General features: G+C 47.3%; 1 long non-coding RNA gene across 1 annotated transcript; it reads right to left on the bottom strand.

The window, feature by feature from the left end:
- Window positions 1–1,660: 1,660 nt before the first annotated feature.
- On the bottom strand, window positions 1,661–11,015 carry LOC138528758 (uncharacterized). Its single transcript, XR_011284228.1, has 2 exons — window positions 10,836–11,015; window positions 1,661–2,021 (listed from the first exon to the last, which is right to left on the bottom strand). It is a non-coding gene; the product is annotated as an uncharacterized lncRNA (long non-coding RNA).
- Window positions 11,016–11,601: the final 586 nt, after the last annotated feature.

The raw sequence follows: 11,601 nt of genomic DNA, 5'->3' as shown, positions 1-11,601 counted from the left end.
GTAAAGGGATGAAAATGTATAATACTAAGTCCCATCCATCTTCCTGTCTGTTATGGATCAAAGGTTCTCTCTAGTTAATAGAGCCCTCTGTGTTTCCTGATCAAACCGAAAGGTCTCCCTTGAAGCTGTAGTGAGAACAGACTTTCTGTCTCTATCAATCCACATACTCGTACCTTCTGAATGGGGCCCCCCTCCGGGGATGACTACTGTAAACATGCAGTCCCAGACATGACAGTTCACCTCCCTTGATACTGAGGGGCGGGAGCTGGCTTCAGGTTGGCGCAGTGCATATCAAAGGTTGTTGGGGTTTCCTGTCTCTTTTGTTAGTCCTGCTACCAGGCCCCCCAGGGGCCTGTTTGAATTAACTCTGGTTAGTATTCAAAGCTGTCCCAATATTTTCTAGCACTCCTGCGACCCTGGAGGTGGGCAGTTCCGACCACTGCTGCCACCACCCATAGCTGCTCCCCACAGTGTCGACATATTTGGGGTTACACTACAGCTCACACCTGCATATTGTGGTTGATGGATGCACTGGACTACCACCACTTCATAATTAAAGTGAGTCTCAGATAAAAAGTGCTGGGGCTCAAAAATAACCCCCATAAATTAAGCACTGGGTGTAATGCATTAACATGACAGAGAAGAAACAGAACAAACAGGCACAGTTCTTCTATAAATAGAAAAGTGCTCACATTAAGCACTAGAAGCCAGTTCTCTGGAGTGTGACTTGCTTTCAGGAAGTTGTCAAGGAAACAGCCATATTTCAATTGACTTTAATTTTCTAGGTACTCCACTGCCGCTGGGAAGGGATGCGTATTTGCATTAGTTCTTCAGACAGAGCAGAGAGGCAAACATAATTGACACAACACAGGATAAACTTTGGCAATGCCAACAGTTTGGGCTTTTGTGTAGGTATGAGGTATGCATTTTCTAGGCACTGATATAATGGTTCTACCTGGCCTTAAGATCACAACAGCTGGAAAATAGAGTGATTACCTGGGCATTTGATGCAGTACCCGTAAAAAGCCTAATACCTCAACGCAAAACTGCTGGGTTTGTCATTGCTTAACAGGACGTCAGTGCATGGTAGAGCTATAGATCAAGTGGCTGAAAGCACACTTGGTTAAGGCATTTCTGTTACACCAGTAATCATTTACAGCTGTAATTAAGCCATTAACTCCCAACAGACTGCTTGGAAGCTATACTCGTGCATTATAAATATGTAGTTTACTTTTTCCAATAATAAGTTTGGGTGTATAAACCGTGGCATGCTCCATTGGGTTTAAAACAATAGAACTGATAGAAAGCGTCATACATGACATGGTGCCATTTGCAGCCTCGCTAAATTAAGCAACAGAAATCATGATGATGACGGATGGAAAAATAGACGTAGATAGAGGCTAAGGAGGGCATAACCAGGGGTGGAGAAGGTGGGTGGGGATACCTTCACTCCTACAGTGAATTCTAAAGTAGCAAAACAATAATTTATGAAAAAATGAAGAAGGGTGCCAACCTTCCCGCATAACGATCCAAATTGCACTGGAGTCTACTCTTTGCCCCGCCCCCCCCTCTGCCCCACTTTCTGTTTTCTATAATACCTAATCCCTCACACTAGCGTGAGAAGGGGGATTAGATTCTATTAAAGACAAGGAGGCAAATATTATGCATAACAATCTTTACTCTGAAACCACAGCAGCAAAGAAGAAAAATCTTTTGTAATAAAAATGTTTGTAATATATAAACTCATAACAGTTCCAACAGTATAATGGGAACATTCCTATCCAAAATGGAGGGCAGGTCATACCCTTGGGGCAACCAATGGGCTGAGAGCCAACCACATAAAGGTCCATTCCTCTATCACCAACTCCTCTTTCTGTCGCTGTTCTTCCTCAAACGCACACTGCACAATCCATCCGCGTAGCACGAAGAGTGATGGTCCAACTGAAAACAGGCGGAACGTGAACTTTCCCGCAATCTGACCTGGAACAGATCTGCCTTTGACCAGGACCTCTCACCGAAAGCTGAAAGATAATCAAAAACCAGTAAGGGTGGGCAGGAGGGATAATAATCGCCTCCTTGTCTTTAATATAATCTAAACCCCCTTCTCACGCTCGTGTGGGGGATTACGTATTCTATGGCAAGACAGGAGGCTCCTATTATGCAAGTTCAAAGCCCTTGCATCACATCAACAGCAACATGAGCAATACGTTTATGATAAAACATTTTGAAAGTTGACTCCCTTGACCAATCAGCTGCTTTCAGAATTTGCTCCAGACTGCCGCAGAGAAAAGCGGCTTTAGAGGACATAGTGCCCCGAACCAAATGGGGACCAAAGGAGGAAGTGTCAACCATCGCCTCCCGCATAACCCACCTAATCCACCTGGCTGAAGTGGAAGGTTATACTGGATTATGGGGCTTCCTGTAGGAAATCAGCAGCTGAGTGGTGTTCGGAGGCCTAAGACTTTCCGTGTTCAACTCAAAACATTTCAAACATCTGATAACACATAATTTACTATCTTATGGGAAGGCTGGATAGGATATTGAGGAAGTCATACATTTAGTTCTTTGTGAAATAAAGAAGGTAACCCATTGAGTAGTAAACATCTTATTGTCCACATATCAAGCTCTGATATCAGATACTCTTTTAATAGACACCAGACATAACAACATCGCCAGCTTGGAAAATAACTGCTGCAAGGACAGACTTTCATTAAGCGGCCAGGCTCGAGTACTAGAGATCTAGTACCATATTAACATCACATAGAACCAAAAACTTTGGTTTCGGTGGAACTTTAATACGAATGGATTTAAGGGCTCTACACACCAAAAAATGCCTACCCACGGGTTCTCCTTTAACCAAAAGGTGCCCCGCTGAAATAGCAGACCTGAAACGATTAATAGTCCTATAGGCTTTACCTTTCTTAAACAATTCCACCAGAAAATTAGCCTCCTCTACAGGAGGGGCAGAAACAGGATCGATGTGCCTAACCACACACCAGCTAACCCAGTGGTTCCATGCTGAAGAGTATCCTGACTTAGTAGAGGTCGCCCAGGAGTCCCTGATGACTGACACAGAATCTTGCGAAAGTCCTCGGAAGGGTTCCATGTGATAATATCGCCGCAAAAATATCGGCATACAAAAATGTTGCCATATTTTTGCGGCGATATTACCCCATGGAACCTGCGGGGGACACCCCCGCAACCCCCATATATTTTAAAAGGGAGCAGGGGACACCCCCGCAACCCTCCCATCCATTTACCCCATAAATTCTCCCCACCAAAAATATCGCCTATGGCCGTTCCCGACGACCATATGTACGGCGATATTTTTGGTTGCGATAATATTACCTGATACCCTCGGAAGCACCAGGAAGAGCTGAAATCTTCCAAGCCATAACGGAGAGATGCCCCTGAAGGACCAGCTCGTGAGGGAGACCCCCCAAACCTATCAGCAACTGGGGACAGAGAGGAAGAAGACAAGGAACATCCACCGCCAACTCCAGAAGAGCTGGGAACCAAACCTGAGAAGGCCAAAAGGGGGTAATCAGCACCACCATGGCTGCCTGCCTGCGAACCTGAACCAGCACTCTGGCTATCATAGCAAAAGGAGAGAAGGCATACATCAACTGACCCGACCAATCCTGGAGGAACGTGTCGGTAGCTAGAGTGCCAGGATCCAGTCTCCAACTGTAGAACTTGGGAACCTGACAGTTTAGCCTTGAGGCAAACATATCCACTGCAAACGCACCCCATAGAGATTCTATCTTGGCAAAGAGACCCCTGTCTAACATCCAGTCGCTTCTGTCCTGCAGATGCCTGGAGTTCCAGTCCGCAACCTCGTTGCTGATCCCCGGAAGGTATTCCGCCTTTAACACAATATTCCGGTCCAGGCAAAAATGCCAAAACTCCTTTGCCAGATCCGCTAGGACCTTGGACCTGGTACCTCCCAAATAATTGACGTATCTCACCGCAGAGACATTGTCCATGCGGAGGCGGACACAACAATTCCCCTGATCTGATCCTTGAGAAGGCTTCGGACTGCAAAGGACCCTGCCAACAACTCCACACAGTTGATGCGCAGTTTTTTCTCTAACTGGGACCATTTCCCTCCTGTGGAAACCTGACCCAACCTGGCTCTCCAGCCCGCTCCGCTGGCATCGGACTCTAGAACAACATCTGGAGAGGGACCAAAAATTACTCTTCCATTCCAGGCATCCATGTGCCTGAGCCACCAAAGGAGCTCCAATCTGGCTTCTGGGGACAACACCACTACCTGAGAGTAAGACAGACATCTGCGCAGATGTTTGGCCTTCAGACGCTGTAACGCCCTGTAGTGTAGGGGGACCGGAAAGATAGCTTGTATGGACGCTGACAACATCTCCACAACTCTGGCCAATTGCCTGAGGGAGATCCTCCCTTTCCTGAGGATGTAGCGAATCTCCTTCCTGATCTTTGAAAGCCTGCTGTCCGGGAGAACGAGGATGCAAAGCTTTGAATCTATATTGAAGCCCAGAAACTGGATACATTGCGTAGGCTTCAATATGGACTTTTTGACATTTAACACAAAACCTAAGCTCTGAAGAAGGGTCACTGTAAACTCCAGATGAGCACACAGAGTCTGAGAGAGCTGGGCTAAAAGGAGCATGTCGTTGAGATATATGATAATCCAAATCCCCTTGGACCTGAGGAGAGCCATCACTGGCTTCATTAACTTGGTGAAGCACCATGGAGCTGATGACAGGCCAAACGGAAGGGAGGCAAACTGCCAAACCCAACTCCCCCCCTGAAATTGAAGAAACTCTTGGTAAGGAGGGAACACAGGAACCACTAGGTATGCATCCTTGACGTCCAACTTGGCCATCCAATCTGCCGGAAGAAGGGTGTCCCTGAGTAGATGGATCCCCTTCATCTTGAAATGGTGGTATACTACGAAAGAGTTGAGGGCCTTCAGGTTTATGACTGGGCGAAAACACTGATCTGGTTTTGGAACCAGGAAAATGGTACTCAGAAATTGAGAGGCCGTGTAGGAGGCCGGGACTACCGCTCCCTTGGAAATGAGGTCCTTGATCTCCACATCTATCAGAGACTGCTTGACCTCGTCAAACACCAATGGAAGGGAATAGGAGAACTGGCAAGGAGGGGAGTAAAACTCTATGTGATATCCCTGAACTGTCTGCAACACCCAAGGATCCGAGGTGAGGGTCTTCCACTGCGGGAGGAACCTGGCCAGTCTGCCCCCTAGACCTCTGTGGGAAAAAACTTTTAACACATGAGAAAGTACCTAATGTTCCTCTTCACCTCCCGGCACCTCTGCCGCCACGTCCTCTCCAATTCGAATTTTTCTGAGGAAAAATTGGGTATTCGCTCCCCGAGCAGAGGAGGAATTGTGCGCGCCTCTAGATGCGTACTGGCAGGGACGGGAGGAGCCCTGGGAAAAACAGACAGAAGAGCGGGCTCTACCGGCCTTGGGGAAAACCTTAGGTGCAAAAACGTTCTTAATATTAGCTTGTGCCTTATCCAGAGCAGTAACTGTATGAACATAAGCGGAGAGATCTTTCAAAAACCGATCTCCAAACACATTTCCCTGGGACGAAGGACCCCCTTCCCTCTCCGACAATTTCGCCAGCTTAGGATCCAACCTCATACGTAAGGATTTATGCCTCTCCTTGGAGATTGAGGCATTCGCATTGCCGAGCAGGCAAACCGTTCTTTGGATCCACCCCCTCAAGACGTGAACGTCAACCGGGGTATTAGAGGACCCCGCCTCTTCAGCTAGTTCAAAAATTTGCGTCACTGGACCCAAGACGTCCAACAGCTTATCTTGGCAGCTATGCCAAGCCTTGTCCGCCCCTTTTTTGGGGTCTTTCCCCCTTTGAGAGAGAAAAACAGCCATGGACTGATCGATCTCAGGTGTACAAGCCACCTTGTCAGGAAGCACCGGTCTAGGGCGTTCTGACCGTAATTTACTTCTGTCCCCCTGAGGCAGGGGACGCCTGATCCAAAACTCCAGAAACGAGGAAACTTCCACTGAAGGATGCCACTCAGCAGACCTAGGGTGTAGCATGAGGGCAGGATCAAAAAACGGTACTCCATTGACATCCAGGACCGGGCCTTTTTGTGGAGAGACTGGGGCCACCTTCCTCTTGTGCCTTTTAGGAGGCAAATCTGAATCTTCTGAGCTATCGGAAGTGGAAATAGAAATAGGGGGTGCAGCAGCAGGAAGCTGTGAGGGGGCTGGCCAAGGGGTCGAAGAGAGGGGTTGTTAGGACTCCTCCCACCTGCACTTTTGATCTTTCTTAGGGGAAGAAACAGGTGAAGGGACAGGGGAAGGACTGAGTTCTCCTTGAATGTGTTTAGTCTTACTCGTGCATTTTTTAGGGGGCTGAGCTTTGACAGAGGGCCCCGCTTCCTGGGAAGTTTGAAAATCTGCAATGCGATTAATCAGCTTGTCAAAAGCCGAAGCAAGGGTGTCATTGAGGCCAGACAAGGCAGTGTCCAATGATGACTGAATTGCCTGTGCCACTGACGGTTGAGCATGAAGGGACTGGTCTCCTACACCCTCCCCCAACTTATCACTTTTCTTAGAAGGGCGCACTTGAGTGCTGGCATCCACAGAAGAGGGGACCACACTACGCTCAAACATATATAGGAGAATATTAATGAATGCAGAACCAACAATCAAAATTAAAGTGTCAATGACAGCTTTCAGCTGTCACACTTGAACAAAATTAGCCGAGCAGGCCCGCTTAATCTGTACACCCTAGCAGGGTGACCCACACTGGTGGCAACCAGAACGTAGTAACAGGTCTTGCCTGTAGTTTAACCGGCTATTGTACGCAAGCAGCGTACTGTAAGGGTAAAAGGAAAAAACAATATGAAGAGAAAACTAGAGAACAAACAGCGGTGACGCGCGGAGGCCTGAAGCGAAGCATCCTTAATGGGCACACGTGCGTCACAACTACAATGGTATCAATATAAAGGGGGGGCACGTGGGCCCGAACTTGTTCGCGTGCCTCAGAACACCTCTGAGAGGAAAAGCTCTGCTAAGTGCGTCGCTGCCTGATGTTAACTGAGGCAGGCGACACATGTCAGTAGCTGGAGGCGGCACCACTGAGGGGAGAAAAAACGGCATTCACCGCCATATATACTAGAACAGGGAAACAAAATACGTTCCAACTCAAACGTAACAACAATGCTACCAATAAAAAGGAAACACCACGTTCTAAAGCAAACGCCGAGCAAAGCGAACGCTGAGGAAATCGCACACCGAGCAAGGCGAACACGTCACAGCAATAATAGACAATGCAATTCCATATACATAGGCGACAAAGTAACACACTAAACCCAGTTAACAGTCTCTAAGGAACCAAATAGGAGGTGTGACTTAGCTGTGGTGTCAGCAGCAAAGAAAGAGAAGTTGGTGATAGAGGAATGGACCTTTATGTGGTTGGCTCTCAGCCCATTGGTTGCCCCCAGGGCATGACCTGCCCTCCATTTTGGATTGGGAGGTTCCCATTATACTGTTGGAACTGTTTTGAGTTTATATATTACACATTTTTTTATTACAAAAGTGTTTTCTTCTTTGCTGCTGTGGTTTCAGAGTAGAATCTGCTCTTACAGGGACACCAAACTCCAGACTGGTCTATGTAGAATACCTGATGTTCGCGACGAGGCTCCTTAGAGTAATAGCTTCCATGCATATCGCGTTGAGGGCCCTTGCAGCTGGAATGTCAGTTTTATCAAATAAAAACATCTGAGATAAGAAGGGAAATTGGTGAGTGCCACAGAGGGGACCGGCTTCTTTAGTGGCTGCTTTTATCTGCAGCGCAAGGGCCACCAGGCTGAGCTGCCGGTTGTTTATTTGTTCCAGAAGATGGGTGTGCCAACCTCTTGGAGACAGTGTCCAAACCAACCGAACACCATGTCGTCCCTATCATGTTGCTGATTAGGGCGCGTATCCCACCCTCATTGTTGCGAGGGGAAGGCCCATGTTTGGGCCAGGACAGAGGGAAGTGATGTTGGGTTAGGGAGGGGATTTCCGGGAAGAGGAATTAGTTAACTGTACACTTGTGTGTAATAAAGATGTATTATTTTACACCGGCCCCTGTACGTGGCATCTTTGAAGGAGGCCCAGAGTGGTCCTCGGGGCCTGGGGAAGTCAGGACACTACAGTCCCCACCCTCAGTTCCTTAAAGTGAGTATATTAAGAACCTGGAAATGGCATCTGTGAATATGCTGTAAAATGTTCACGTCTGCGGACGCTGCAAACGAACGTATGGTAGCTCAGTGGCCTACAGCACCTGGTCCAAAAACGTGTATGCATTGGTCCGCTTTGAATGCCTCAGGAAGGTTGACTCTACATTTCATTCTTAAAACAATACCCCCGCCGCAAAAGTCTCCATAGCTAGGCTGTGGAAAAACCCAGAGGGCCCGGCAGTACAAATGTGGTGGACAAAATGCTGGGACATAATTGCAGCGGAAAAAATTACGGACCTTCGGTTCGGAAACAGAGACAAATTCTCCCAAACATGGGCTCCCTTTTTGGACTTCACCCAGAAATTCCCAGGTCTGGCATGACAACCCCCCTCCCTACGATGGATGGACAAAACCGAATAAACACAAAGGGGACAAAGCAGAGCAGAGGTACAGATTGGCCCAGGGTCCGGACTGCTAATGAACCCAGGAATGATGCTCCAATGCCCGAATAATCTATCGCTCACCACAATCTAAGAACGACTCAGTACCTAAAGCCCATACAAGGATCCCTTTCTGCCCACATGCAATCCATCACTGCCCATCAGGGCTAGACTAAACGCTTGCTTCGACCCATGAACTGCCCTCTGACCTGTTATGATTGTTGTTTTGTTATGAAGGACATTGTCCTTGTTGTTTTACTACTTGCACCTCTAAACTCAATCGCGCTGCGCGCAGCGCTCTTTATGTATTCGCAAACAGTTGATGCAATGTATGTACAAAACCAATAAAAATATATTCGGAAAAAAAAAAAACCAATACCCCCACCTCTGCCCTGAATATAAGCAAGCGACCAACCCAACCCATGCCCTGGCCAAACACCTTTTATAGCACTTGTTTTTTATAAGGAATTGCAAAAAGTCATATGATCAACAACCAGTTTTCAATATGTAACATCTCAGCTATGGTTTCTCAACCTGCTGAGCTACCTTGGTAGCCTTCTACTGTAGAGCGTGTCTATGGATCCCTTAATGTACTAAAAATCAATGGATTACCAACAGTATTTTGGGTGCACCACTCCCATGGAAGTTATTTAAAGTGGAATTTAATGTAGTGTGAAGTTTGGAGAGAAGCAGCATGAAAGAAAACCCCCTTTAAATGTTTTCCATTTCCACCACTGAACTAAAATGACAGGAGGGAGATAATAGGCTTTATTTTGAGTGTCTCACGTTCTGCTCTGACCTCGCTTTACATTTTTTTGCTGCTTTCTCTATTCCAGGTATTTCAGAATAGACCCATTTTCAGCGCCTGAGCTAGCCCCCTATATAATAGAATGTCGAAATGGGAGAGTCATCTCAGTGCTTTGTGGAGCAGTAAACCAACTAGCAAGAAAGACAAGTTTGTTGACTAGACATGTTGCAAGCGTTACGTTTACATAAAGCGTCTACTTCCAATTATCTACTTTTGTATAACCTTACTGGCAGAGATTCTAGCATGCTACCTGCATAACGTTGTCCAAATGAATGTGCAGTGGTACATTGGAGAAGGTGTCGTCATAAAAAACAAACATACCGAAACATAACAACAACTCAAAACCTGGCCCCTAATTGCTGCAGTTCGGTGGTGCTTACAGGCCGGTTGGGCTGGTTTCCTCTGGTCAGTGCTTTAAGTGGGATAAGAAATTGAAGGGGGGGGCCTCATTCACGGGCGTGGCTTGCCTGATGGGCATGGTCTAAGACTTGATGGGTGTGACCTAAAGACGAACATGTAAAAATGGTCTGGCCTATATAACTAAGTGCATATCGCAACACAATCTGCTTGGTACAAACTAAATAGTTAAATCAGCCTGCCCACCCGGCCCACACTGCATAAATAAATAAACCGGGTCGTGTATGGTAGTAATATGATAGGTTATTTATAACACGCTTAATACCCAGAGGTTTCAAATGCGGACACAGGGATCGAACCTGTAGTGCTCTGTGACATCTTCCAGAGCGTGCACTTTGCCCCTGAGCTATCCTCCCGAGACCCTGTGACACAAGAACTGTTCCCGCTCAGCACACGACCAGGTTTATTTATTTATGCATTGTTTATCGATCCACCTGCAAACACTGCTTCCAAGCTTTTCCCTTCTGATCTCTCTTTTTCATCAATCTGCTCTTTCCTCTGCTTCCCAGTTTCCTTTCCTCTTTTATCTCCCTCTATCCGTTGTTCCCCTCTTTGCATCACTTCTTTTCATCACTTTTCGTTTTGCTCCTTGAACAGACATATTTATTTATGCATTGTTTGTCGGATACATGTAGCCAACAAGCAATGCATAAATAAACCGGGTGTGTTCAATCCTGGGCTTTGTGATCGAATCTGCAGCGCACAGCCCCCATGTTCACGGAGGGTGCAGGCATGATTCTGCCCACAGGCAATAAAGGGACTGTAACTTCGTCTCCTGACCCCTCTTGAGGGGTCAGGAGAGGAAGTTGTAGTTTGGAGATGCTGAAGTGTTTCCTGCAGGCAGCTGTGACTGACTGAAGTGCCATCCAGCCACAGCATCGCTCAAACAGAACAGTTTATACAAAGCTTTGGCTGGCTGTCACTTCTGTCAGTCACAGCTGCCTTTTTTCAATCATGGTGGCGGGCTCATTTACCGTCATGGCTGCGGCCGTGGTGGGATAATGACCCGCAGTAGCGTGGTGGAACGGGAGTCCAGCAGGGCCTTGGCTCAGCCGCACTTTTTGGTGATTGCCGGGCACTTGGCCCCGTCTGGCCCAGCACCCACTTACAGCACTGCCTCTGGTCCTCCGAGGACTCGCCCATGTATAAAGCTTCCGCCATGGCTCCGGAAATGAGATGACATATGATTGTAAACTCCAGAACGAAACAAATTGCTTGTCGGAACACCGCCCCAGCTGGGGGAGGGACATCTGTTGTCACGCCTTCCTCCTCTCCAGGCCTGGTTGAGGATTGGGGTGTCTAGTACCATTTGACTTCTGATCCATTTTGAAAATCAATATCACAAATGATTGTTACAACGCCATATCCACTAGTGATCGCCACATTTAAGGGCTGTTAACCTTTAGGAGTAATTGTATGAATTGTATAATGTTACTGGCATGTAATAAGAAAAAGTGTACACAAGATGCAGTTACTGCTACACGCGCGCTGCTAATGATGCCTGCTACACCTGCAACTGTCTCTCTGACTCCAGCGTGCGTTGGGGGTGCCTTGGGTGTAGGGCATCGCAATCCAAACAGACTCGCCTCTACTCCCAGGCTCAGCCTCGGTTGGCGAGGAGCACGGAATCCATTGCCTGCCTGTGCCCACGGGCGCTGTGCACATACCGTACAGCAAACTGTGCGCATGCCACACATGTATTAAAATGAAGACTCCACAGCCTCAATTCAGTGAACTGTT

The sequence above is a fragment of the Ambystoma mexicanum genome, chromosome 7q (genome assembly GCF_040938575.1).
Source record: "Ambystoma mexicanum isolate Mex_15411 chromosome 7q, UKY_AmexF1_1, whole genome shotgun sequence".
NCBI lineage: Eukaryota > Metazoa > Chordata > Amphibia > Caudata > Ambystomatidae > Ambystoma > Ambystoma mexicanum.
Note: the sequence above shows the minus strand (reverse complement) of the source record. Positions and strands in the feature narration are given on the sequence as shown.